Source organism: Lepisosteus platostomus, chromosome 15 (assembly GCF_059453375.1).
Source record: "Lepisosteus platostomus isolate fLepPlt1 chromosome 15, fLepPlt1.hap1, whole genome shotgun sequence".
Lineage (NCBI taxonomy): Eukaryota > Metazoa > Chordata > Actinopteri > Semionotiformes > Lepisosteidae > Lepisosteus > Lepisosteus platostomus.
The window spans coordinates 7,710,915-7,735,691 of record NC_142625.1 but is presented as its reverse complement, the minus strand read 5'-3'; the positions used below and the strand labels follow the sequence as shown (position 1 = coordinate 7,735,691).

General features: G+C 59.1%; 19 non-coding genes across 19 annotated transcripts; all 19 read left to right on the top strand.

Moving 5' to 3' along the window:
* The first annotated feature begins 5,301 nt into the window (after positions 1–5,301).
* On the top strand, positions 5,302–5,492 carry LOC148647978 (U2 spliceosomal RNA). The gene has a single exon (XR_015927498.1). It is a non-coding gene; the product is annotated as a U2 spliceosomal RNA (small nuclear RNA).
* An 847-nt stretch (positions 5,493–6,339) lies between these two features.
* On the top strand, positions 6,340–6,530 carry LOC148647977 (U2 spliceosomal RNA). The gene has a single exon (XR_015927497.1). It is a non-coding gene; the product is annotated as a U2 spliceosomal RNA (small nuclear RNA).
* Positions 6,531–7,377: 847 nt separating this feature from the next.
* On the top strand, positions 7,378–7,568 carry LOC148647976 (U2 spliceosomal RNA). The gene has a single exon (XR_015927496.1). It is a non-coding gene; the product is annotated as a U2 spliceosomal RNA (small nuclear RNA).
* An 847-nt stretch (positions 7,569–8,415) lies between these two features.
* LOC148647975 (U2 spliceosomal RNA) lies at positions 8,416–8,606 on the top strand. The gene has a single exon (XR_015927495.1). It is a non-coding gene; the product is annotated as a U2 spliceosomal RNA (small nuclear RNA).
* An 847-nt stretch (positions 8,607–9,453) lies between these two features.
* Positions 9,454–9,644, top strand: LOC148647974 (U2 spliceosomal RNA). The gene has a single exon (XR_015927494.1). It is a non-coding gene; the product is annotated as a U2 spliceosomal RNA (small nuclear RNA).
* Positions 9,645–10,491: 847 nt separating this feature from the next.
* Positions 10,492–10,682, top strand: LOC148647973 (U2 spliceosomal RNA). The gene has a single exon (XR_015927493.1). It is a non-coding gene; the product is annotated as a U2 spliceosomal RNA (small nuclear RNA).
* Positions 10,683–11,529: 847 nt separating this feature from the next.
* On the top strand, positions 11,530–11,720 carry LOC148647972 (U2 spliceosomal RNA). Its single transcript, XR_015927492.1, has one exon. It is a non-coding gene; the product is annotated as a U2 spliceosomal RNA (small nuclear RNA).
* An 847-nt stretch (positions 11,721–12,567) lies between these two features.
* LOC148647971 (U2 spliceosomal RNA) lies at positions 12,568–12,758 on the top strand. Its single transcript, XR_015927491.1, has one exon. It is a non-coding gene; the product is annotated as a U2 spliceosomal RNA (small nuclear RNA).
* Positions 12,759–13,605: 847 nt separating this feature from the next.
* On the top strand, positions 13,606–13,796 carry LOC148647970 (U2 spliceosomal RNA). Its single transcript, XR_015927490.1, has one exon. It is a non-coding gene; the product is annotated as a U2 spliceosomal RNA (small nuclear RNA).
* An 847-nt stretch (positions 13,797–14,643) lies between these two features.
* LOC148647969 (U2 spliceosomal RNA) lies at positions 14,644–14,834 on the top strand. Its single transcript, XR_015927489.1, has one exon. It is a non-coding gene; the product is annotated as a U2 spliceosomal RNA (small nuclear RNA).
* An 847-nt stretch (positions 14,835–15,681) lies between these two features.
* LOC148647968 (U2 spliceosomal RNA) lies at positions 15,682–15,872 on the top strand. Its single transcript, XR_015927488.1, has one exon. It is a non-coding gene; the product is annotated as a U2 spliceosomal RNA (small nuclear RNA).
* Positions 15,873–16,719: 847 nt separating this feature from the next.
* LOC148647967 (U2 spliceosomal RNA) lies at positions 16,720–16,910 on the top strand. Its single transcript, XR_015927487.1, has one exon. It is a non-coding gene; the product is annotated as a U2 spliceosomal RNA (small nuclear RNA).
* Positions 16,911–17,773: 863 nt separating this feature from the next.
* Positions 17,774–17,964, top strand: LOC148647966 (U2 spliceosomal RNA). Its single transcript, XR_015927486.1, has one exon. It is a non-coding gene; the product is annotated as a U2 spliceosomal RNA (small nuclear RNA).
* An 847-nt stretch (positions 17,965–18,811) lies between these two features.
* Positions 18,812–19,002, top strand: LOC148647965 (U2 spliceosomal RNA). Its single transcript, XR_015927485.1, has one exon. It is a non-coding gene; the product is annotated as a U2 spliceosomal RNA (small nuclear RNA).
* An 847-nt stretch (positions 19,003–19,849) lies between these two features.
* LOC148647964 (U2 spliceosomal RNA) lies at positions 19,850–20,040 on the top strand. The gene has a single exon (XR_015927484.1). It is a non-coding gene; the product is annotated as a U2 spliceosomal RNA (small nuclear RNA).
* An 847-nt stretch (positions 20,041–20,887) lies between these two features.
* On the top strand, positions 20,888–21,078 carry LOC148647963 (U2 spliceosomal RNA). Its single transcript, XR_015927483.1, has one exon. It is a non-coding gene; the product is annotated as a U2 spliceosomal RNA (small nuclear RNA).
* Positions 21,079–21,925: 847 nt separating this feature from the next.
* On the top strand, positions 21,926–22,116 carry LOC148647962 (U2 spliceosomal RNA). Its single transcript, XR_015927482.1, has one exon. It is a non-coding gene; the product is annotated as a U2 spliceosomal RNA (small nuclear RNA).
* An 847-nt stretch (positions 22,117–22,963) lies between these two features.
* LOC148647961 (U2 spliceosomal RNA) lies at positions 22,964–23,154 on the top strand. Its single transcript, XR_015927481.1, has one exon. It is a non-coding gene; the product is annotated as a U2 spliceosomal RNA (small nuclear RNA).
* Positions 23,155–24,001: 847 nt separating this feature from the next.
* LOC148647960 (U2 spliceosomal RNA) lies at positions 24,002–24,192 on the top strand. Its single transcript, XR_015927480.1, has one exon. It is a non-coding gene; the product is annotated as a U2 spliceosomal RNA (small nuclear RNA).
* The last annotated feature ends 585 nt before the right edge of the window (positions 24,193–24,777 follow it).

Here is a 24,777-nt window from a genome sequence, read left to right as displayed (position 1 = left end):
AACACAGGGACCAATAACAGAGCCCTGGGTGACATCCTTAGAGCTAGGGAAGAGCTGACTGTGGCAGTAAGAGCATCTCCTTGGAAGGTTCATATGGCAGTTTGCTCAGTTTTGCCACGGCTCTGCGGTGCCTCTTTGCTCCTGGAGCTGTGAAAGAAGCTGCCCGGGCTCTTCCACAGCTCCCCTCTCACATGGACCATGTGCAGCTCGTCAGGAGCAACAGAGTGCTTCTGCAGAACCAGCAGCCTCAGGCCTCTGCTGCTGATGGGCTTCATCTCAGTGCCATTGGGAAAAGGAGCATTTTTCAGTATCTTTTACATTTTATTTCTCATTATTTTAGAACTTTAGTTTGATTTATTTTACTAGTGCCGCATTTTATTTCATAATTTACTTTTTTGTTTACTTTCATTTTGTGATATTTTTATGTTGTCAGATCAAATGCACATTTGACCAAAGTCTTGTCAATGATTACGTTTTACAAGACATGGGAAAAAAGTGCAACAATTTATTCCAACGCAATTTTAATATGAATTACTATATTTGTCATTCATACTTAATATTATGTATGACAATTATTATATTTAAAATTTATACTAACTGTTTTTGTACCTTTCCAAAATGTATAAATCATTAAAGACGATTAACAACGTATTATATTCCACGTGTAACGTAATTAGAAAGATCCCGTTTTGTTTAAAGATGTTATCAATGATCCGTCTAATTTGTTGAAAAAGCTCTGTTTGTTTAATGATAAGTAGAGGACTTGGAAGTAAAAAGAGATGCCTCACACTGCTTGATTAAGTTTAAACACTAGGCTGTGATTGCAGACGCGGTCGGTGCCGTTAGCGCTCCGGGCAGCAGAGCGCCCATGCGGCACTGCGGAGCCCCGCCCGCTGACGTCACGGCGGTTTGAATCTGCGGGCGGGAGAAGGACGAGCGACATGGCAGCACTGCAGCGCGGTAAGAGATTTTTTTTCAAATAGTTGCTTGAAATCGCACATCCTAGCGCAGTAACTTCGAGATATTTGTTTACTGTACAATTCAGTTCATCAGGAGTCATGGTCTGATCAGTGTACAGCATAACGTTAACGTTTAGTCTTTTACACCTGTTGGCTGTTTTTTGTGAAAAAATGTGTTTATTGCAAAACGCGCAATGTGGTTATTCGGTGGTGGTTGTGTTTGTGTTAGAAAGCTGTGCTCTTTGAACCGAGAGCGATGCGAAGGGCTCGTTTTGCACCTGTATCATTGTTTTAATAGCAGCAGTAGTTGCAGCTGCCTGTTATGATGGAAGCAGTAAAAAGCTCTCAGGTGAAAAATACCGCTGCGTGTTAATTCAGCATGATGCGTGCTGGCACAGCTCACAGTAGTCACGCCATGTAACCCAGGACGGTTTTAACCGCCAGAACCCAGCTCAACTGCAGCTCAACAGGACTGACAGCTTGTCCTGTATCAAGGTGATGTTCATTATTTTACCCCAGTGGTGCCAATAATACGTCTCTTTCACGTCTTAAAACATGACGCTCGAGGGTATAAAACCCAGATGCGTGAGATTTTCCATCAAAAATTGCGACTGCATATCATTTGTATGGCTTCTTTTATTCACATACAAAAAAAAAGCTGTTTAACCCATCGATATGCTCGTGAGTCCCTCCCTATTACTTTAATGTATGTAATATTATACAAATAATGGAGTCTACGTGATTTTATTATAAGACTCAACTGTATAACACTTTTCAGGAAAAGTGGATGAGTACATATCTGTTTATTGTGTAAATGTTTAGGTTGTATTGTGGTGTTAAGTTTAATATGACTACATTTGGGACTGATTTTTACTGCATTATGAAATTTTACCAAAAAAACTGATACTGGGGGTGAAATTAACCTTATAACAAGCAATATTTTCTACAGGGGCCTTTCTATGGACTTAAGCAACTGATGGTAATTAAGTCTGGTGTTAATTAAACCTCTTAGTGGCAGAGACCCATTTAGCCAAGCTTCAATTTCCACCCCTTAAACATTTGGTTATATCTCTGCAGCAGAATATAGTAAGAGCCTGGTTCAGGTCTTAAATTGAAGCTGACCCCCTTGGCTTTGAGAGTTAACAGTCACATTTCTTATTTTTTAATGTGTCCACTCAGCAGACAAACATGAAACAAACAGCAAGTAGAAATGTTGTTTTGGTCTTCAGAGGTCAGAATATTTAATTCTAGGCCTGTGAATGTCCTGAGAATGATTTGAAAACCTTGTTCTAGGTGACTACTAGCTTGGATAAAAATCTGGGACAAATTGATCAATTAGGAAAAATTCTACATCATGTTTTGTGAAGACTGGACCTGGAAAGAAATTTCAGGCCTATTATAAATCATAAAAATATTTAAAATAATAATAATAAAAACCTTTAGACACTGCTAGAGAGCCTTTATCTGCTGTTATGCGATGGAAAAAAAACCTCAGAGTTGCCTTCTGGTGTGAAAAAAGGAGCACTGATAAGAAACCGATTGATTACCCTTCTGAGTCAATGATTGACAGCGAGAAGGCAGGTGGAGTGTAGCCTGAGGCTTCTAGAGGAAGTCTCACCTCCTACGGGCTCTGAATGGCTGAAGACACAATGAATGACGGCGCTTTTGACCAATCAGATCGCCTTATTTCTGGCTTCTGGCTTCAAACATTTGCTACAAAGTCAGTAACGTTCAGTAGCCTCCAGGTCTAGAGATAAGCTAGTCTGGGCTACTGTGGATATATACATGTGCTTCAGAATAAGGTAAAAACGTGGGATATATCTATATATTTTGCTGGTTTTTGCTTTCGTGGTTTTGGTTTGCGGGCTTATTGATGACCTAATAGATGTATTATTGAAGTTTGGAAGTGCGTCATCAGATAAAAAGTGACTTTGTGATCGATCGTCTTAGTTTAAAAAAAAAACGTTTTTTTAAAGCTCCGGTTGGTTGTCCTTTATGGTTGATACCATGGTTTTGTGGTTTCGTTGGTAAAAAACGATTACAATGACGAAGGAGTCGAAGGTAGATATCGATTTACACCGTGGACGTGTACGACCACGCTGAGGATAGCACACGTGTGGCTATATGAACGTTTTTCTATCATTTCTCAACACGGCTTTGTGAAGCCCAAGTTGAACACTTTGATTAATAAAAGGTTTTCTGTAAAGGTTTTGTGGTTTTGGTGATGTAAAATAATGAAGTGAGACGAAACTTTTGAAGCAAGTTTTCCCCAGAACGTCCAGCATAAGTTAAGTGAACTGACACTATATCCTCCTCTTGAACTCTTCCCTCCTTAGAAGCCCAGCTACAGGCTTTCACCGTCCCTCGGCACAGACTCGACACGTTACAAACTCGCTCTCATACAGTATCGTCCCTCCTCCCTGGCGCGCGGGGTGCCGTCAGCTCTCGCGAAAAGCGAGCTCAGGCGAGCCTCTGACGTCACGGCGATTTGAATCTGCGGGCGGGAGAAGGACGAGCGACATGGCGGCACCGCAGAGCGGTAAGAGATTTATTTTCAAATTGTTGCTTGAAATCGCACATCCTAGCGAGTTATTTGGTTACTGTACAATTAAGTTCATAAGGATACTTTGACTGATAAAAGGTTTTCTGTAAAGGTTTTGGTTATGTAAAATAATGAAGTGAGACGGTTCAATCAGGGTCTAATCAGTGTACAGCATAACGTTAACGTTTAGTCTTTTACACCTGTTGGCTGTTTTTAGTTCAAAAATGTGTTTATTACAAAACGCGCAATGTGGTTATTCGGTGGTTGTTGTGTTTGTGTTAGAAAGCTGTGCTCTTTGAACCGAGAGCGATGCGAAGGGCTCATTTTGCACCTGTATCATTGTTTTAATAGCAGCAGTAGTTGCAGCTGCCTGTTATGATCGAAGCAGTAAAAAGCTCTAAGGTGAAAAATTCCGCTGAGTGTTAATTCAACATGATGCAGGCTGGCACAGCTCACAGTAGTCACGCCATGTAACCCAGGACGGTTTTAACCGCCAGAACCCAGTTTGCGCGCAAGAGTGTGGCTAGCTGACCGCACTTATCTGTGAATAAAGGGGTTTTAATCGGTCCTAATAAGAGAAGCACACAGTAAGCACCAGTGGTTTAATCAGCACCGAGCTGGACCGCGGAGTGGCTGGCTCTCCGGGTCTTCATCAGCGCAGCAGCCGAGGCGCTGGTGGGTGTGAATGGCGGCGATCTGACTGCCCAGTCTCCTGTCCTGAGGCTGGGCTGAGGTGTCGAGCCCAGCTGTGCGGCACCTGCGGCTGCTGAGGATGGAGGTAGTGTTGCCGCGGAGAGCAGGGCAGCGCTATAGTGAGCTCGTCATGGCGCCGGCGGGGTGAGGCTGCCGAAAAACCTGAACCTTGACCCCAGCGGCCGGGGCGGGCAGGGCGACCCCAGCGGCTCCGGGGTGTCTGCGCTACTGTGGGGCATCATCATGCATGGATAGTGAAAACACTGAGGTTTCACCAAGACGGCAGGTTGAACCGTAGTGCAGCAGCAATACTGTCATAAAAATAAATTCCCCAGAGGCTCGTGTCCAACAGACATGGAGATTTCTGAGGGCTTTTCCCCAGCATTTCACTTGAGTGCAGATCCGAGTCATTCCAATGGGAGGCAGGGGAGTGCCCGATTGAACGCCGCTAGTTTTTACCCGTGTTACCACTGCAGCAGAGAGGAATCCTTTTCGGCTCCCGTGCGTTTTCCCTCCAAAAAACTTAGGTTTTTCAGCCTTTTCCCAGGGAGGCAGGCGTGGCTTGCTTGCTTGCTTGCTTGCTTGCTTGCTTGCGTGCGTGTCCGTCCCCGTCCCTGCAGGCGGGCCCCTTTCGACAGCTGGGCGTTTTCCCTCCAAAAAACTTAGTATATCCACCTTTTCTTTCTTTTTTTTCGGCAGGCAGGCAGGCAGGCGTGTGTGCGCGCGCGTCCCCGTCCCTCCCTCCCTCCCGAGAGAGAGCTGCCCCTTGCCTCTGCCCGCAGGTGCTGGCGCTCGGCTTTGGCTTGCAGCCGGTTGGGCGCAGCTGCTGCCGGTGGGAGGGGCCTAAGCTAAGGAGGCCGGGCGGCTGGCGCCCCCTGCGGCTGCGGTCGTTGTCGGGCCGTTGACAGAAGATCAAAGAGCAGGGCCCCCGCCCGGGACTGGCAGGAAGGCAGGCGGGCAGGCAAGAGAGAGGGGGAGCAGAGTCCCGCGGCAGGCCTCTGGCTGCAGGGAGGCCGGCAGCTGCGCGGGTCCCGGGCTCCAGAGGAGTCGGCCTGCGCCACTGTGCGCCAGCGGAACGCCCGCGCGTCGGTCCGCGCCTTTGTGGGCATCGCTTCTCGGCCTTTTGGCTAAGATCAAGTGTAGTATCTGTTCTTATCAGTTTAATATCTGATACGTCCCCCATCGGGGGACCACATATTAAACGGATTTTTGGAACAGGGAGCTGGATCAGGAGCTTGCTCCGTCCTCTCCACGCATCGGCCCGGTATTGCAGCGCCTCCGGGAGCGGTGCACCACCTTCTCTCAGCGGTGAAAAGACAGACGTAGGTAGCTAGGTAGCTAGCTAGCTAGCGAGCGAGCGAGCAAGCAAGCGAAGTGGACTGGAGCTCCTTCTTCTCGGGTCTCGTCCCTCGTCCCCCATCTGTGTGTCTCTGTGTTCTGTCTCTCTCTCGCCCTCTCGGTTCCCGTGCTCCCTCTGTGCGCTTTCCCGCGTCTCGACTCTCTGGGCAAGCAGGCCGGCCCCCTTTTCGGCTCCCGTGCGTTTTCCCTCCAAAAAACTTAGGTTTTTCAGCCTTTTCCCAGGGAGGCAGGCGTGGCTTGCTTGCTTGCTTGCTTGCTTGCTTGCTTGCTTGCGTGCGTGTCCGTCCCCGTCCCTGCAGGCGGGCCCCTTTCGACAGCTGGGCGTTTTCCCTCCAAAAAACTTAGTATATCCACCTTTTCTTTCTTTTTTTTCGGCAGGCAGGCAGGCAGGCGTGTGTGCGCGCGCGTCCCCGTCCCTCCCTCCCTCCCGAGAGAGAGCTGCCCCTTGCCTCTGCCCGCAGGTGCTGGCGCTCGGCTTTGGCTTGCAGCCGGTTGGGCGCAGCTGCTGCCGGTGGGAGGGGCCTAAGCTAAGGAGGCCGGGCGGCTGGCGCCCCCTGCGGCTGCGGTCGTTGTCGGGCCGTTGACAGAAGATCAAAGAGCAGGGCCCCCGCCCGGGACTGGCAGGAAGGCAGGCGGGCAGGCAAGAGAGAGGGGGAGCAGAGTCCCGCGGCAGGCCTCTGGCTGCAGGGAGGCCGGCAGCTGCGCGGGTCCCGGGCTCCAGAGGAGTCGGCCTGCGCCACTGTGCGCCAGCGGAACGCCCGCGCGTCGGTCCGCGCCTTTGTGGGCATCGCTTCTCGGCCTTTTGGCTAAGATCAAGTGTAGTATCTGTTCTTATCAGTTTAATATCTGATACGTCCCCCATCGGGGGACCACATATTAAACGGATTTTTGGAACAGGGAGCTGGATCAGGAGCTTGCTCCGTCCTCTCCACGCATCGGCCCGGTATTGCAGCGCCTCCGGGAGCGGTGCACCACCTTCTCTCAGCGGTGAAAAGACAGACGTAGGTAGCTAGGTAGCTAGCTAGCTAGCGAGCGAGCGAGCAAGCAAGCGAAGTGGACTGGAGCTCCTTCTTCTCGGGTCTCGTCCCTCGTCCCCCATCTGTGTGTCTCTGTGTTCTGTCTCTCTCTCGCCCTCTCGGTTCCCGTGCTCCCTCTGTGCGCTTTCCCGCGTCTCGACTCTCTGGGCAAGCAGGCCGGCCCCCTTTTCGGCTCCCGTGCGTTTTCCCTCCAAAAAACTTAGGTTTTTCAGCCTTTTCCCAGGGAGGCAGGCGTGGCTTGCTTGCTTGCTTGCTTGCTTGCTTGCTTGCTTGCGTGCGTGTCCGTCCCCGTCCCTGCAGGCGGGCCCCTTTCGACAGCTGGGCGTTTTCCCTCCAAAAAACTTAGTATATCCACCTTTTCTTTCTTTTTTTTCGGCAGGCAGGCAGGCAGGCGTGTGTGCGCGCGCGTCCCCGTCCCTCCCTCCCTCCCGAGAGAGAGCTGCCCCTTGCCTCTGCCCGCAGGTGCTGGCGCTCGGCTTTGGCTTGCAGCCGGTTGGGCGCAGCTGCTGCCGGTGGGAGGGGCCTAAGCTAAGGAGGCCGGGCGGCTGGCGCCCCCTGCGGCTGCGGTCGTTGTCGGGCCGTTGACAGAAGATCAAAGAGCAGGGCCCCCGCCCGGGACTGGCAGGAAGGCAGGCGGGCAGGCAAGAGAGAGGGGGAGCAGAGTCCCGCGGCAGGCCTCTGGCTGCAGGGAGGCCGGCAGCTGCGCGGGTCCCGGGCTCCAGAGGAGTCGGCCTGCGCCACTGTGCGCCAGCGGAACGCCCGCGCGTCGGTCCGCGCCTTTGTGGGCATCGCTTCTCGGCCTTTTGGCTAAGATCAAGTGTAGTATCTGTTCTTATCAGTTTAATATCTGATACGTCCCCCATCGGGGGACCACATATTAAACGGATTTTTGGAACAGGGAGCTGGATCAGGAGCTTGCTCCGTCCTCTCCACGCATCGGCCCGGTATTGCAGCGCCTCCGGGAGCGGTGCACCACCTTCTCTCAGCGGTGAAAAGACAGACGTAGGTAGCTAGGTAGCTAGCTAGCTAGCGAGCGAGCGAGCAAGCAAGCGAAGTGGACTGGAGCTCCTTCTTCTCGGGTCTCGTCCCTCGTCCCCCATCTGTGTGTCTCTGTGTTCTGTCTCTCTCTCGCCCTCTCGGTTCCCGTGCTCCCTCTGTGCGCTTTCCCGCGTCTCGACTCTCTGGGCAAGCAGGCCGGCCCCCTTTTCGGCTCCCGTGCGTTTTCCCTCCAAAAAACTTAGGTTTTTCAGCCTTTTCCCAGGGAGGCAGGCGTGGCTTGCTTGCTTGCTTGCTTGCTTGCTTGCTTGCTTGCGTGCGTGTCCGTCCCCGTCCCTGCAGGCGGGCCCCTTTCGACAGCTGGGCGTTTTCCCTCCAAAAAACTTAGTATATCCACCTTTTCTTTCTTTTTTTTCGGCAGGCAGGCAGGCAGGCGTGTGTGCGCGCGCGTCCCCGTCCCTCCCTCCCTCCCGAGAGAGAGCTGCCCCTTGCCTCTGCCCGCAGGTGCTGGCGCTCGGCTTTGGCTTGCAGCCGGTTGGGCGCAGCTGCTGCCGGTGGGAGGGGCCTAAGCTAAGGAGGCCGGGCGGCTGGCGCCCCCTGCGGCTGCGGTCGTTGTCGGGCCGTTGACAGAAGATCAAAGAGCAGGGCCCCCGCCCGGGACTGGCAGGAAGGCAGGCGGGCAGGCAAGAGAGAGGGGGAGCAGAGTCCCGCGGCAGGCCTCTGGCTGCAGGGAGGCCGGCAGCTGCGCGGGTCCCGGGCTCCAGAGGAGTCGGCCTGCGCCACTGTGCGCCAGCGGAACGCCCGCGCGTCGGTCCGCGCCTTTGTGGGCATCGCTTCTCGGCCTTTTGGCTAAGATCAAGTGTAGTATCTGTTCTTATCAGTTTAATATCTGATACGTCCCCCATCGGGGGACCACATATTAAACGGATTTTTGGAACAGGGAGCTGGATCAGGAGCTTGCTCCGTCCTCTCCACGCATCGGCCCGGTATTGCAGCGCCTCCGGGAGCGGTGCACCACCTTCTCTCAGCGGTGAAAAGACAGACGTAGGTAGCTAGGTAGCTAGCTAGCTAGCGAGCGAGCGAGCAAGCAAGCGAAGTGGACTGGAGCTCCTTCTTCTCGGGTCTCGTCCCTCGTCCCCCATCTGTGTGTCTCTGTGTTCTGTCTCTCTCTCGCCCTCTCGGTTCCCGTGCTCCCTCTGTGCGCTTTCCCGCGTCTCGACTCTCTGGGCAAGCAGGCCGGCCCCCTTTTCGGCTCCCGTGCGTTTTCCCTCCAAAAAACTTAGGTTTTTCAGCCTTTTCCCAGGGAGGCAGGCGTGGCTTGCTTGCTTGCTTGCTTGCTTGCTTGCTTGCTTGCGTGCGTGTCCGTCCCCGTCCCTGCAGGCGGGCCCCTTTCGACAGCTGGGCGTTTTCCCTCCAAAAAACTTAGTATATCCACCTTTTCTTTCTTTTTTTTCGGCAGGCAGGCAGGCAGGCGTGTGTGCGCGCGCGTCCCCGTCCCTCCCTCCCTCCCGAGAGAGAGCTGCCCCTTGCCTCTGCCCGCAGGTGCTGGCGCTCGGCTTTGGCTTGCAGCCGGTTGGGCGCAGCTGCTGCCGGTGGGAGGGGCCTAAGCTAAGGAGGCCGGGCGGCTGGCGCCCCCTGCGGCTGCGGTCGTTGTCGGGCCGTTGACAGAAGATCAAAGAGCAGGGCCCCCGCCCGGGACTGGCAGGAAGGCAGGCGGGCAGGCAAGAGAGAGGGGGAGCAGAGTCCCGCGGCAGGCCTCTGGCTGCAGGGAGGCCGGCAGCTGCGCGGGTCCCGGGCTCCAGAGGAGTCGGCCTGCGCCACTGTGCGCCAGCGGAACGCCCGCGCGTCGGTCCGCGCCTTTGTGGGCATCGCTTCTCGGCCTTTTGGCTAAGATCAAGTGTAGTATCTGTTCTTATCAGTTTAATATCTGATACGTCCCCCATCGGGGGACCACATATTAAACGGATTTTTGGAACAGGGAGCTGGATCAGGAGCTTGCTCCGTCCTCTCCACGCATCGGCCCGGTATTGCAGCGCCTCCGGGAGCGGTGCACCACCTTCTCTCAGCGGTGAAAAGACAGACGTAGGTAGCTAGGTAGCTAGCTAGCTAGCGAGCGAGCGAGCAAGCAAGCGAAGTGGACTGGAGCTCCTTCTTCTCGGGTCTCGTCCCTCGTCCCCCATCTGTGTGTCTCTGTGTTCTGTCTCTCTCTCGCCCTCTCGGTTCCCGTGCTCCCTCTGTGCGCTTTCCCGCGTCTCGACTCTCTGGGCAAGCAGGCCGGCCCCCTTTTCGGCTCCCGTGCGTTTTCCCTCCAAAAAACTTAGGTTTTTCAGCCTTTTCCCAGGGAGGCAGGCGTGGCTTGCTTGCTTGCTTGCTTGCTTGCTTGCTTGCTTGCGTGCGTGTCCGTCCCCGTCCCTGCAGGCGGGCCCCTTTCGACAGCTGGGCGTTTTCCCTCCAAAAAACTTAGTATATCCACCTTTTCTTTCTTTTTTTTCGGCAGGCAGGCAGGCAGGCGTGTGTGCGCGCGCGTCCCCGTCCCTCCCTCCCTCCCGAGAGAGAGCTGCCCCTTGCCTCTGCCCGCAGGTGCTGGCGCTCGGCTTTGGCTTGCAGCCGGTTGGGCGCAGCTGCTGCCGGTGGGAGGGGCCTAAGCTAAGGAGGCCGGGCGGCTGGCGCCCCCTGCGGCTGCGGTCGTTGTCGGGCCGTTGACAGAAGATCAAAGAGCAGGGCCCCCGCCCGGGACTGGCAGGAAGGCAGGCGGGCAGGCAAGAGAGAGGGGGAGCAGAGTCCCGCGGCAGGCCTCTGGCTGCAGGGAGGCCGGCAGCTGCGCGGGTCCCGGGCTCCAGAGGAGTCGGCCTGCGCCACTGTGCGCCAGCGGAACGCCCGCGCGTCGGTCCGCGCCTTTGTGGGCATCGCTTCTCGGCCTTTTGGCTAAGATCAAGTGTAGTATCTGTTCTTATCAGTTTAATATCTGATACGTCCCCCATCGGGGGACCACATATTAAACGGATTTTTGGAACAGGGAGCTGGATCAGGAGCTTGCTCCGTCCTCTCCACGCATCGGCCCGGTATTGCAGCGCCTCCGGGAGCGGTGCACCACCTTCTCTCAGCGGTGAAAAGACAGACGTAGGTAGCTAGGTAGCTAGCTAGCTAGCGAGCGAGCGAGCAAGCAAGCGAAGTGGACTGGAGCTCCTTCTTCTCGGGTCTCGTCCCTCGTCCCCCATCTGTGTGTCTCTGTGTTCTGTCTCTCTCTCGCCCTCTCGGTTCCCGTGCTCCCTCTGTGCGCTTTCCCGCGTCTCGACTCTCTGGGCAAGCAGGCCGGCCCCCTTTTCGGCTCCCGTGCGTTTTCCCTCCAAAAAACTTAGGTTTTTCAGCCTTTTCCCAGGGAGGCAGGCGTGGCTTGCTTGCTTGCTTGCTTGCTTGCTTGCTTGCTTGCGTGCGTGTCCGTCCCCGTCCCTGCAGGCGGGCCCCTTTCGACAGCTGGGCGTTTTCCCTCCAAAAAACTTAGTATATCCACCTTTTCTTTCTTTTTTTTCGGCAGGCAGGCAGGCAGGCGTGTGTGCGCGCGCGTCCCCGTCCCTCCCTCCCTCCCGAGAGAGAGCTGCCCCTTGCCTCTGCCCGCAGGTGCTGGCGCTCGGCTTTGGCTTGCAGCCGGTTGGGCGCAGCTGCTGCCGGTGGGAGGGGCCTAAGCTAAGGAGGCCGGGCGGCTGGCGCCCCCTGCGGCTGCGGTCGTTGTCGGGCCGTTGACAGAAGATCAAAGAGCAGGGCCCCCGCCCGGGACTGGCAGGAAGGCAGGCGGGCAGGCAAGAGAGAGGGGGAGCAGAGTCCCGCGGCAGGCCTCTGGCTGCAGGGAGGCCGGCAGCTGCGCGGGTCCCGGGCTCCAGAGGAGTCGGCCTGCGCCACTGTGCGCCAGCGGAACGCCCGCGCGTCGGTCCGCGCCTTTGTGGGCATCGCTTCTCGGCCTTTTGGCTAAGATCAAGTGTAGTATCTGTTCTTATCAGTTTAATATCTGATACGTCCCCCATCGGGGGACCACATATTAAACGGATTTTTGGAACAGGGAGCTGGATCAGGAGCTTGCTCCGTCCTCTCCACGCATCGGCCCGGTATTGCAGCGCCTCCGGGAGCGGTGCACCACCTTCTCTCAGCGGTGAAAAGACAGACGTAGGTAGCTAGGTAGCTAGCTAGCTAGCGAGCGAGCGAGCAAGCAAGCGAAGTGGACTGGAGCTCCTTCTTCTCGGGTCTCGTCCCTCGTCCCCCATCTGTGTGTCTCTGTGTTCTGTCTCTCTCTCGCCCTCTCGGTTCCCGTGCTCCCTCTGTGCGCTTTCCCGCGTCTCGACTCTCTGGGCAAGCAGGCCGGCCCCCTTTTCGGCTCCCGTGCGTTTTCCCTCCAAAAAACTTAGGTTTTTCAGCCTTTTCCCAGGGAGGCAGGCGTGGCTTGCTTGCTTGCTTGCTTGCTTGCTTGCTTGCTTGCGTGCGTGTCCGTCCCCGTCCCTGCAGGCGGGCCCCTTTCGACAGCTGGGCGTTTTCCCTCCAAAAAACTTAGTATATCCACCTTTTCTTTCTTTTTTTTCGGCAGGCAGGCAGGCAGGCGTGTGTGCGCGCGCGTCCCCGTCCCTCCCTCCCTCCCGAGAGAGAGCTGCCCCTTGCCTCTGCCCGCAGGTGCTGGCGCTCGGCTTTGGCTTGCAGCCGGTTGGGCGCAGCTGCTGCCGGTGGGAGGGGCCTAAGCTAAGGAGGCCGGGCGGCTGGCGCCCCCTGCGGCTGCGGTCGTTGTCGGGCCGTTGACAGAAGATCAAAGAGCAGGGCCCCCGCCCGGGACTGGCAGGAAGGCAGGCGGGCAGGCAAGAGAGAGGGGGAGCAGAGTCCCGCGGCAGGCCTCTGGCTGCAGGGAGGCCGGCAGCTGCGCGGGTCCCGGGCTCCAGAGGAGTCGGCCTGCGCCACTGTGCGCCAGCGGAACGCCCGCGCGTCGGTCCGCGCCTTTGTGGGCATCGCTTCTCGGCCTTTTGGCTAAGATCAAGTGTAGTATCTGTTCTTATCAGTTTAATATCTGATACGTCCCCCATCGGGGGACCACATATTAAACGGATTTTTGGAACAGGGAGCTGGATCAGGAGCTTGCTCCGTCCTCTCCACGCATCGGCCCGGTATTGCAGCGCCTCCGGGAGCGGTGCACCACCTTCTCTCAGCGGTGAAAAGACAGACGTAGGTAGCTAGGTAGCTAGCTAGCTAGCGAGCGAGCGAGCAAGCAAGCGAAGTGGACTGGAGCTCCTTCTTCTCGGGTCTCGTCCCTCGTCCCCCATCTGTGTGTCTCTGTGTTCTGTCTCTCTCTCGCCCTCTCGGTTCCCGTGCTCCCTCTGTGCGCTTTCCCGCGTCTCGACTCTCTGGGCAAGCAGGCCGGCCCCCTTTTCGGCTCCCGTGCGTTTTCCCTCCAAAAAACTTAGGTTTTTCAGCCTTTTCCCAGGGAGGCAGGCGTGGCTTGCTTGCTTGCTTGCTTGCTTGCTTGCTTGCTTGCGTGCGTGTCCGTCCCCGTCCCTGCAGGCGGGCCCCTTTCGACAGCTGGGCGTTTTCCCTCCAAAAAACTTAGTATATCCACCTTTTCTTTCTTTTTTTTCGGCAGGCAGGCAGGCAGGCGTGTGTGCGCGCGCGTCCCCGTCCCTCCCTCCCTCCCGAGAGAGAGCTGCCCCTTGCCTCTGCCCGCAGGTGCTGGCGCTCGGCTTTGGCTTGCAGCCGGTTGGGCGCAGCTGCTGCCGGTGGGAGGGGCCTAAGCTAAGGAGGCCGGGCGGCTGGCGCCCCCTGCGGCTGCGGTCGTTGTCGGGCCGTTGACAGAAGATCAAAGAGCAGGGCCCCCGCCCGGGACTGGCAGGAAGGCAGGCGGGCAGGCAAGAGAGAGGGGGAGCAGAGTCCCGCGGCAGGCCTCTGGCTGCAGGGAGGCCGGCAGCTGCGCGGGTCCCGGGCTCCAGAGGAGTCGGCCTGCGCCACTGTGCGCCAGCGGAACGCCCGCGCGTCGGTCCGCGCCTTTGTGGGCATCGCTTCTCGGCCTTTTGGCTAAGATCAAGTGTAGTATCTGTTCTTATCAGTTTAATATCTGATACGTCCCCCATCGGGGGACCACATATTAAACGGATTTTTGGAACAGGGAGCTGGATCAGGAGCTTGCTCCGTCCTCTCCACGCATCGGCCCGGTATTGCAGCGCCTCCGGGAGCGGTGCACCACCTTCTCTCAGCGGTGAAAAGACAGACGTAGGTAGCTAGGTAGCTAGCTAGCTAGCGAGCGAGCGAGCAAGCAAGCGAAGTGGACTGGAGCTCCTTCTTCTCGGGTCTCGTCCCTCGTCCCCCATCTGTGTGTCTCTGTGTTCTGTCTCTCTCTCGCCCTCTCGGTTCCCGTGCTCCCTCTGTGCGCTTTCCCGCGTCTCGACTCTCTGGGCAAGCAGGCCGGCCCCCTTTTCGGCTCCCGTGCGTTTTCCCTCCAAAAAACTTAGGTTTTTCAGCCTTTTCCCAGGGAGGCAGGCGTGGCTTGCTTGCTTGCTTGCTTGCTTGCTTGCTTGCTTGCGTGCGTGTCCGTCCCCGTCCCTGCAGGCGGGCCCCTTTCGACAGCTGGGCGTTTTCCCTCCAAAAAACTTAGTATATCCACCTTTTCTTTCTTTTTTTTCGGCAGGCAGGCAGGCAGGCGTGTGTGCGCGCGCGTCCCCGTCCCTCCCTCCCTCCCGAGAGAGAGCTGCCCCTTGCCTCTGCCCGCAGGTGCTGGCGCTCGGCTTTGGCTTGCAGCCGGTTGGGCGCAGCTGCTGCCGGTGGGAGGGGCCTAAGCTAAGGAGGCCGGGCGGCTGGCGCCCCCTGCGGCTGCGGTCGTTGTCGGGCCGTTGACAGAAGATCAAAGAGCAGGGCCCCCGCCCGGGACTGGCAGGAAGGCAGGCGGGCAGGCAAGAGAGAGGGGGAGCAGAGTCCCGCGGCAGGCCTCTGGCTGCAGGGAGGCCGGCAGCTGCGCGGGTCCCGGGCTCCAGAGGAGTCGGCCTGCGCCACTGTGCGCCAGCGGAACGCCCGCGCGTCGGTCCGCGCCTTTGTGGGCATCGCTTCTCGGCCTTTTGGCTAAGATCAAGTGTAGTATCTGTTCTTATCAGTTTAATATCTGATACGTCCCCCATCGGGGGACCACATATTAAACGGATTTTTGGAACAGGGAGCTGGATCAGGAGCTTGCTCCGTCCTCTCCACGCATCGGCCCGGTATTGCAGCGCCTCCGGGAGCGGTGCACCACCTTCTCTCAGCGGTGAAAAGACAGACGTAGGTAGCTAGGTAGCTAGCTAGCTAGCGAGCGAGCGAGCAAGCAAGCGAAGTGGACTGGAGCTCCTTCTTCTCGGGTCTCGTCCCTCGTCCCCCATCTGTGTGTCTCTGTGTTCTGTCTCTCTCTCGCCCTCTCGGTTCCCGTGCTCCCTCTGTGCGCTTTCCCGCGTCTCGACTCTCTGGGCAAGCAGGCCGGCCCCCTTTTCGGCTCCCGTGCGTTTTCCCTCCAAAAAACTTAGGTTTTTCAGCCTTTTCCCAGGGAGGCAGGCGTGGCTTGCTTGCTTGCTTGCTTGCTTGCTTGCTTGCTTGCGTGCGTGTCCGTCCCCGTCCCTGCAGGCGGGCCCCTTTCGACAGCTGGGCGTTTTCCCTCCAAAAAACTTAGTATATCCACCTTTTCTTTCTTTTTTTTCGGCAGGCAGGCAGGCAGGCGTGTGTGCGCGCGCGTCCCCGTCCCTCCCTCCCTCCCGAGAGAGAGCTGCCCCTTGCCTCTGCCCGCAGGTGCTGGCGCTCGGCTTTGGCTTGCAGCCGGTTGGGCGCAGCTGCTGCCGGTGGGAGGGGCCTAAGCTAAGGAGGCCGGGCGGCTGGCGCCCCCTGCGGCTGCGGTCGTTGTCGGGCCGTTGACAGAAGATCAAAGAGCAGGGCCCCCGCCCGGGACTGGCAGGAAGGCAGGCGGGCAGGCAAGAGAGAGGGGGAGCAGAGTCCCGCGGCAGGCCTCTGGCTGCAGGGAGGCCGGCAGCTGCGCGGGTCCCGGGCTCCAGAGGAGTCGGCCTGCGCCACTGTGCGCCAGCGGAACGCCCGCGCGTCGGTCCGCGCCTTTGTGGGCATCGCTTCTCGGCCTTTTGGCTAAGATCAAGTGTAGTATCTGTTCTTATCAGTTTAATATCTGATACGTCCCCCATCGGGGGACCACATATTAAACGGATTTTTGGAACAGGGAGCTGGATCAGGAGCTTGCTCCGTCCTCTCCACGCATCGGCCCGGTATTGCAGCGCCTCCGGGAGCGGTGCACCACCTTCTCTCAGCGGTGAAAAGACAGACGTAGGTAGCTAGGTAGCTAGCTAGCTAGCGAGCGAGCGAGCAAGCAAGCGAAGTGGACTGGAGCTCCTTCTTCTCGGGTCTCGTCCCTCGTCCCCCATCTGTGTGTCTCTGTGTTCTGTCTCTCTCTCGCCCTCTCGGTTCCCGTGCTCCCTCTGTGCGCTTTCCCGCGTCTCGACTCTCTGGGCAAGCAGGCCGGCCCCCTTTTCGGCTCCCGTGCGTTTTCCCTCCAAAAAACTTAGGTTTTTCAGCCTTTTCCCAGGGAGGCAGGCGTGGCTTGCTTGCTTGCTTGCTTGCTTGCTTGCTTGCTTGCGTGCGTGTCCGTCCCCGTCCCTGCAGGCGGGCCCCTTTCGACAGCTGGGCGTTTTCCCTCCAAAAAACTTAGTATATCCACCTTTTCTTTCTTTTTTTTCGGCAGGCAGGCAGGCAGGCGTGTGTGCGCGCGCGTCCCCGTCCCTCCCTCCCTCCCGAGAGAGAGCTGCCCCTTGCCTCTGCCCGCAGGTGCTGGCGCTCGGCTTTGGCTTGCAGCCGGTTGGGCGCAGCTGCTGCCGGTGGGAGGGGCCTAAGCTAAGGAGGCCGGGCGGCTGGCGCCCCCTGCGGCTGCGGTCGTTGTCGGGCCGTTGACAGAAGATCAAAGAGCAGGGCCCCCGCCCGGGACTGGCAGGAAGGCAGGCGGGCAGGCAAGAGAGAGGGGGAGCAGAGTCCCGCGGCAGGCCTCTGGCTGCAGGGAGGCCGGCAGCTGCGCGGGTCCCGGGCTCCAGAGGAGTCGGCCTGCGCCACTGTGCGCCAGCGGAACGCCCGCGCGTCGGTCCGCGCCTTTGTGGGCATCGCTTCTCGGCCTTTTGGCTAAGATCAAGTGTAGTATCTGTTCTTATCAGTTTAATATCTGATACGTCCCCCATCGGGGGACCACATATTAAACGGATTTTTGGAACAGGGAGCTGGATCAGGAGCTTGCTCCGTCCTCTCCACGCATCGGCCCGGTATTGCAGCGCCTCCGGGAGCGGTGCACCACCTTCTCTCAGCGGTGAAAAGACAGACGTAGGTAGCTAGGTAGCTAGCTAGCTAGCGAGCGAGCGAGCAAGCAAGCGAAGTGGACTGGAGCTCCTTCTTCTCGGGTCTCGTCCCTCGTCCCCCATCTGTGTGTCTCTGTGTTCTGTCTCTCTCTCGCCCTCTCGGTTCCCGTGCTCCCTCTGTGCGCTTTCCCGCGTCTCGACTCTCTGGGCAAGCAGGCCGGCCCCCTTTTCGGCTCCCGTGCGTTTTCCCTCCAAAAAACTTAGGTTTTTCAGCCTTTTCCCAGGGAGGCAGGCGTGGCTTGCTTGCTTGCTTGCTTGCTTGCTTGCTTGCTTGCTTGCTTGCTTGCTTGCGTGCGTGTCCGTCCCCGTCCCTGCAGGCGGGCCCCTTTCGACAGCTGGGCGTTTTCCCTCCAAAAAACTTAGTATATCCACCTTTTCTTTCTTTTTTTTCGGCAGGCAGGCAGGCAGGCGTGTGTGCGCGCGCGTCCCCGTCCCTCCCTCCCTCCCGAGAGAGAGCTGCCCCTTGCCTCTGCCCGCAGGTGCTGGCGCTCGGCTTTGGCTTGCAGCCGGTTGGGCGCAGCTGCTGCCGGTGGGAGGGGCCTAAGCTAAGGAGGCCGGGCGGCTGGCGCCCCCTGCGGCTGCGGTCGTTGTCGGGCCGTTGACAGAAGATCAAAGAGCAGGGCCCCCGCCCGGGACTGGCAGGAAGGCAGGCGGGCAGGCAAGAGAGAGGGGGAGCAGAGTCCCGCGGCAGGCCTCTGGCTGCAGGGAGGCCGGCAGCTGCGCGGGTCCCGGGCTCCAGAGGAGTCGGCCTGCGCCACTGTGCGCCAGCGGAACGCCCGCGCGTCGGTCCGCGCCTTTGTGGGCATCGCTTCTCGGCCTTTTGGCTAAGATCAAGTGTAGTATCTGTTCTTATCAGTTTAATATCTGATACGTCCCCCATCGGGGGACCACATATTAAACGGATTTTTGGAACAGGGAGCTGGATCAGGAGCTTGCTCCGTCCTCTCCACGCATCGGCCCGGTATTGCAGCGCCTCCGGGAGCGGTGCACCACCTTCTCTCAGCGGTGAAAAGACAGACGTAGGTAGCTAGGTAGCTAGCTAGCTAGCGAGCGAGCGAGCAAGCAAGCGAAGTGGACTGGAGCTCCTTCTTCTCGGGTCTCGTCCCTCGTCCCCCATCTGTGTGTCTCTGTGTTCTGTCTCTCTCTCGCCCTCTCGGTTCCCGTGCTCCCTCTGTGCGCTTTCCCGCGTCTCGACTCTCTGGGCAAGCAGGCCGGCCCCCTTTTCGGCTCCCGTGCGTTTTCCCTCCAAAAAACTTAGGTTTTTCAGCCTTTTCCCAGGGAGGCAGGCGTGGCTTGCTTGCTTGCTTGCTTGCTTGCTTGCTTGCTTGCGTGCGTGTCCGTCCCCGTCCCTGCAGGCGGGCCCCTTTCGACAGCTGGGCGTTTTCCCTCCAAAAAACTTAGTATATCCACCTTTTCTTTCTTTTTTTTCGGCAGGCAGGCAGGCAGGCGTGTGTGCGCGCGCGTCCCCGTCCCTCCCTCCCTCCCGAGAGAGAGCTGCCCCTTGCCTCTGCCCGCAGGTGCTGGCGCTCGGCTTTGGCTTGCAGCCGGTTGGGCGCAGCTGCTGCCGGTGGGAGGGGCCTAAGCTAAGGAGGCCGGGCGGCTGGCGCCCCCTGCGGCTGCGGTCGTTGTCGGGCCGTTGACAGAAGATCAAAGAGCAGGGCCCCCGCCCGGGACTGGCAGGAAGGCAGGCGGGCAGGCAAGAGAGAGGGGGAGCAGAGTCCCGCGGCAGGCCTCTGGCTGCAGGGAGGCCGGCAGCTGCGCGGGTCCCGGGCTCCAGAGGAGTCGGCCTGCGCCACTGTGCGCCAGCGGAACGCCCGCGCGTCGGTCCGCGCCTTTGTGGGCATCGCTTCTCGGCCTTTTGGCTAAGATCAAGTGTAGTATCTGTTCTTATCAGTTTAATATCTGATACGTCCCCCATCGGGGGACCACATATTAAACGGATTTTTGGAACAGGGAGCTGGATCAGGAGCTTGCTCCGTCCTCTCCACGCATCGGCCCGGTATTGCAGCGCCTCCGGGAGCGGTGCACCACCTTCTCTCAGCGGTGAAAAGACAGACGTAGGTAGCTAGGTAGCTAGCTAGCTAGCGAGCGAGCGAGCAAGCAAGCGAAGTGGACTGGAGCTCCTTCTTCTCGGGTCTCGTCCCTCGTCCCCCATCTGTGTGTCTCTGTGTTCTGTCTCTCTCTCGCCCTCTCGGTTCCCGTGCTCCCTCTGTGCGCTTTCCCGCGTCTCGACTCTCTGGGCAAGCAGGCCGGCCCCCTTTTCGGCTCCCGTGCGTTTTCCCTCCAAAAAACTTAGGTTTTTCAGCCTTTTCCCAGGGAGGCAGGCGTGGCTTGCTTGCTTGCTTGCTTGCTTGCTTGCTTGCTTGCGTGCGTGTCCGTCCCCGTCCCTGCAGGCGGGCCCCTTTCGACAGCTGGGCGTTTTCCCTCCAAAAAACTTAGTATATCCACCTTTTCTTTCTTTTTTTTCGGCAGGCAGGCAGGCAGGCGTGTGTGCGCGCGCGTCCCCGTCCCTCCCTCCCTCCCGAGAGAGAGCTGCCCCTTGCCTCTGCCCGCAGGTGCTGGCGCTCGGCTTTGGCTTGCAGCCGGTTGGGCGCAGCTGCTGCCGGTGGGAGGGGCCTAAGCTAAGGAGGCCGGGCGGCTGGCGCCCCCTGCGGCTGCGGTCGTTGTCGGGCCGTTGACAGAAGATCAAAGAGCAGGGCCCCCGCCCGGGACTGGCAGGAAGGCAGGCGGGCAGGCAAGAGAGAGGGGGAGCAGAGTCCCGCGGCAGGCCTCTGGCTGCAGGGAGGCCGGCAGCTGCGCGGGTCCCGGGCTCCAGAGGAGTCGGCCTGCGCCACTGTGCGCCAGCGGAACGCCCGCGCGTCGGTCCGCGCCTTTGTGGGCATCGCTTCTCGGCCTTTTGGCTAAGATCAAGTGTAGTATCTGTTCTTATCAGTTTAATATCTGATACGTCCCCCATCGGGGGACCACATATTAAACGGATTTTTGGAACAGGGAGCTGGATCAGGAGCTTGCTCCGTCCTCTCCACGCATCGGCCCGGTATTGCAGCGCCTCCGGGAGCGGTGCACCACCTTCTCTCAGCGGTGAAAAGACAGACGTAGGTAGCTAGGTAGCTAGCTAGCTAGCGAGCGAGCGAGCAAGCAAGCGAAGTGGACTGGAGCTCCTTCTTCTCGGGTCTCGTCCCTCGTCCCCCATCTGTGTGTCTCTGTGTTCTGTCTCTCTCTCGCCCTCTCGGTTCCCGTGCTCCCTCTGTGCGCTTTCCCGCGTCTCGACTCTCTGGGCAAGCAGGCCGGCCCCCTTTTCGGCTCCCGTGCGTTTTCCCTCCAAAAAACTTAGGTTTTTCAGCCTTTTCCCAGGGAGGCAGGCGTGGCTTGCTTGCTTGCTTGCTTGCTTGCTTGCTTGCTTGCGTGCGTGTCCGTCCCCGTCCCTGCAGGCGGGCCCCTTTCGACAGCTGGGCGTTTTCCCTCCAAAAAACTTAGTATATCCACCTTTTCTTTCTTTTTTTTCGGCAGGCAGGCAGGCAGGCGTGTGTGCGCGCGCGTCCCCGTCCCTCCCTCCCTCCCGAGAGAGAGCTGCCCCTTGCCTCTGCCCGCAGGTGCTGGCGCTCGGCTTTGGCTTGCAGCCGGTTGGGCGCAGCTGCTGCCGGTGGGAGGGGCCTAAGCTAAGGAGGCCGGGCGGCTGGCGCCCCCTGCGGCTGCGGTCGTTGTCGGGCCGTTGACAGAAGATCAAAGAGCAGGGCCCCCGCCCGGGACTGGCAGGAAGGCAGGCGGGCAGGCAAGAGAGAGGGGGAGCAGAGTCCCGCGGCAGGCCTCTGGCTGCAGGGAGGCCGGCAGCTGCGCGGGTCCCGGGCTCCAGAGGAGTCGGCCTGCGCCACTGTGCGCCAGCGGAACGCCCGCGCGTCGGTCCGCGCCTTTGTGGGCATCGCTTCTCGGCCTTTTGGCTAAGATCAAGTGTAGTATCTGTTCTTATCAGTTTAATATCTGATACGTCCCCCATCGGGGGACCACATATTAAACGGATTTTTGGAACAGGGAGCTGGATCAGGAGCTTGCTCCGTCCTCTCCACGCATCGGCCCGGTATTGCAGCGCCTCCGGGAGCGGTGCACCACCTTCTCTCAGCGGTGAAAAGACAGACGTAGGTAGCTAGGTAGCTAGCTAGCTAGCGAGCGAGCGAGCAAGCAAGCGAAGTGGACTGGAGCTCCTTCTTCTCGGGTCTCGTCCCTCGTCCCCCATCTGTGTGTCTCTGTGTTCTGTCTCTCTCTCGCCCTCTCGGTTCCCGTGCTCCCTCTGTGCGCTTTCCCGCGTCTCGACTCTCTGGGCAAGCAGGCCGGCCCCCTTTTCGGCTCCCGTGCGTTTTCCCTCCAAAAAACTTAGGTTTTTCAGCCTTTTCCCAGGGAGGCAGGCGTGGCTTGCTTGCTTGCTTGCTTGCTTGCTTGCTTGCTTGCGTGCGTGTCCGTCCCCGTCCCTGCAGGCGGGCCCCTTTCGACAGCTGGGCGTTTTCCCTCCAAAAAACTTAGTATATCCACCTTTTCTTTCTTTTTTTTCGGCAGGCAGGCAGGCAGGCGTGTGTGCGCGCGCGTCCCCGTCCCTCCCTCCCTCCCGAGAGAGAGCTGCCCCTTGCCTCTGCCCGCAGGTGCTGGCGCTCGGCTTTGGCTTGCAGCCGGTTGGGCGCAGCTGCTGCCGGTGGGAGGGGCCTAAGCTAAGGAGGCCGGGCGGCTGGCGCCCCCTGCGGCTGCGGTCGTTGTCGGGCCGTTGACAGAAGATCAAAGAGCAGGGCCCCCGCCCGGGACTGGCAGGAAGGCAGGCGGGCAGGCAAGAGAGAGGGGGAGCAGAGTCCCGCGGCAGGCCTCTGGCTGCAGGGAGGCCGGCAGCTGCGCGGGTCCCGGGCTCCAGAGGAGTCGGCCTGCGCCACTGTGCGCCAGCGGAACGCCCGCGCGTCGGTCCGCGCCTTTGTGGGCATCGCTTCTCGGCCTTTTGGCTAAGATCAAGTGTAGTATCTGTTCTTATCAGTTTAATATCTGATACGTCCCCCATCGGGGGACCACATATTAAACGGATTTTTGGAACAGGGAGCTGGATCAGGAGCTTGCTCCGTCCTCTCCACGCATCGGCCCGGTATTGCAGCGCCTCCGGGAGCGGTGCACCACCTTCTCTCAGCGGTGAAAAGACAGACGTAGGTAGCTAGGTAGCTAGCTAGCTAGCGAGCGAGCGAGCAAGCAAGCGAAGTGGACTGGAGCTCCTTCTTCTCGGGTCTCGTCCCTCGTCCCCCATCTGTGTGTCTCTGTGTTCTGTCTCTCTCTCGCCCTCTCGGTTCCCGTGCTCCCTCTGTGCGCTTTCCCGCGTCTCGACTCTCTGGGCAAGCAGGCCGGCCCCCTTTTCGGCTCCCGTGCGTTTTCCCTCCAAAAAACTTAGGTTTTTCAGCCTTTTCCCAGGGAGGCAGGCGTGGCTTGCTTGCTTGCTTGCTTGCTTGCTTGCTTGCTTGCGTGCGTGTCCGTCCCCGTCCCTGCAGGCGGGCCCCTTTCGACAGCTGGGCGTTTTCCCTCCAAAAAACTTAGTATATCCACCTTTTCTTTCTTTTTTTTCGGCAGGCAGGCAGGCAGGCGTGTGTGCGCGCGCGTCCCCGTCCCTCCCTCCCTCCCGAGAGAGAGCTGCCCCTTGCCTCTGCCCGCAGGTGCTGGCGCTCGGCTTTGGCTTGCAGCCGGTTGGGCGCAGCTGCTGCCGGTGGGAGGGGCCTAAGCTAAGGAGGCCGGGCGGCTGGCGCCCCCTGCGGCTGCGGTCGTTGTCGGGCCGTTGACAGAAGATCAAAGAGCAGGGCCCCCGCCCGGGACTGGCAGGAAGGCAGGCGGGCAGGCAAGAGAGAGGGGGAGCAGAGTCCCGCGGCAGGCCTCTGGCTGCAGGGAGGCCGGCAGCTGCGCGGGTCCCGGGCTCCAGAGGAGTCGGCCTGCGCCACTGTGCGCCAGCGGAACGCCCGCGCGTCGGTCCGCGCCTTTGTGGGCATCGCTTCTCGGCCTTTTGGCTAAGATCAAGTGTAGTATCTGTTCTTATCAGTTTAATATCTGATACGTCCCCCATCGGGGGACCACATATTAAACGGATTTTTGGAACAGGGAGCTGGATCAGGAGCTTGCTCCGTCCTCTCCACGCATCGGCCCGGTATTGCAGCGCCTCCGGGAGCGGTGCACCACCTTCTCTCAGCGGTGAAAAGACAGACGTAGGTAGCTAGGTAGCTAGCTAGCTAGCGAGCGAGCGAGCAAGCAAGCGAAGTGGACTGGAGCTCCTTCTTCTCGGGTCTCGTCCCTCGTCCCCCATCTGTGTGTCTCTGTGTTCTGTCTCTCTCTCGCCCTCTCGGTTCCCGTGCTCCCTCTGTGCGCTTTCCCGCGTCTCGACTCTCTGGGCAAGCAGGCCGGCCCCCTTTTCGGCTCCCGTGCGTTTTCCCTCCAAAAAACTTAGGTTTTTCAGCCTTTTCCCAGGGAGGCAGGCGTGGCTTGCTTGCTTGCTTGCTTGCTTGCTTGCTTGCTTGCGTGCGTGTCCGTCCCCGTCCCTGCAGGCGGGCCCCTTTCGACAGCTGGGCGTTTTCCCTCCAAAAAACTTAGTATATCCACCTTTTCTTTCTTTTTTTTCGGCAGGCAGGCAGGCAGGCGTGTGTGCGCGCGCGTCCCCGTCCCTCCCTCCCTCCCGAGAGAGAGCTGCCCCTTGCCTCTGCCCGCAGGTGCTGGCGCTCGGCTTTGGCTTGCAGCCGGTTGGGCGCAGCTGCTGCCGGTGGGAGGGGCCTAAGCTAAGGAGGCCGGGCGGCTGGCGCCCCCTGCGGCTGCGGTCGTTGTCGGGCCGTTGACAGAAGATCAAAGAGCAGGGCCCCCGCCCGGGACTGGCAGGAAGGCAGGCGGGCAGGCAAGAGAGAGGGGGAGCAGAGTCCCGCGGCAGGCCTCTGGCTGCAGGGAGGCCGGCAGCTGCGCGGGTCCCGGGCTCCAGAGGAGTCGGCCTGCGCCACTGTGCGCCAGCGGAACGCCCGCGCGTCGGTCCGCGCCTTTGTGGGCATCGCTTCTCGGCCTTTTGGCTAAGATCAAGTGTAGTATCTGTTCTTATCAGTTTAATATCTGATACGTCCCCCATCGGGGGACCACATATTAAACGGATTTTTGGAACAGGGAGCTGGATCAGGAGCTTGCTCCGTCCTCTCCACGCATCGGCCCGGTATTGCAGCGCCTCCGGGAGCGGTGCACCACCTTCTCTCAGCGGTGAAAAGACAGACGTAGGTAGCTAGGTAGCTAGCTAGCTAGCGAGCGAGCGAGCAAGCAAGCGAAGTGGACTGGAGCTCCTTCTTCTCGGGTCTCGTCCCTCGTCCCCCATCTGTGTGTCTCTGTGTTCTGTCTCTCTCTCGCCCTCTCGGTTCCCGTGCTCCCTCTGTGCGCTTTCCCGCGTCTCGACTCTCTGGGCAAGCAGGCCGGCCCCCTTTTCGGCTCCCGTGCGTTTTCCCTCCAAAAAACTTAGGTTTTTCAGCCTTTTCCCAGGGAGGCAGGCGTGGCTTGCTTGCTTGCTTGCTTGCTTGCTTGCTTGCTTGCGTGCGTGTCCGTCCCCGTCCCTGCAGGCGGGCCCCTTTCGACAGCTGGGCGTTTTCCCTCCAAAAAACTTAGTATATCCACCTTTTCTTTCTTTTTTTTCGGCAGGCAGGCAGGCAGGCGTGTGTGCGCGCGCGTCCCCGTCCCTCCCTCCCTCCCGAGAGAGAGCTGCCCCTTGCCTCTGCCCGCAGGTGCTGGCGCTCGGCTTTGGCTTGCAGCCGGTTGGGCGCAGCTGCTGCCGGTGGGAGGGGCCT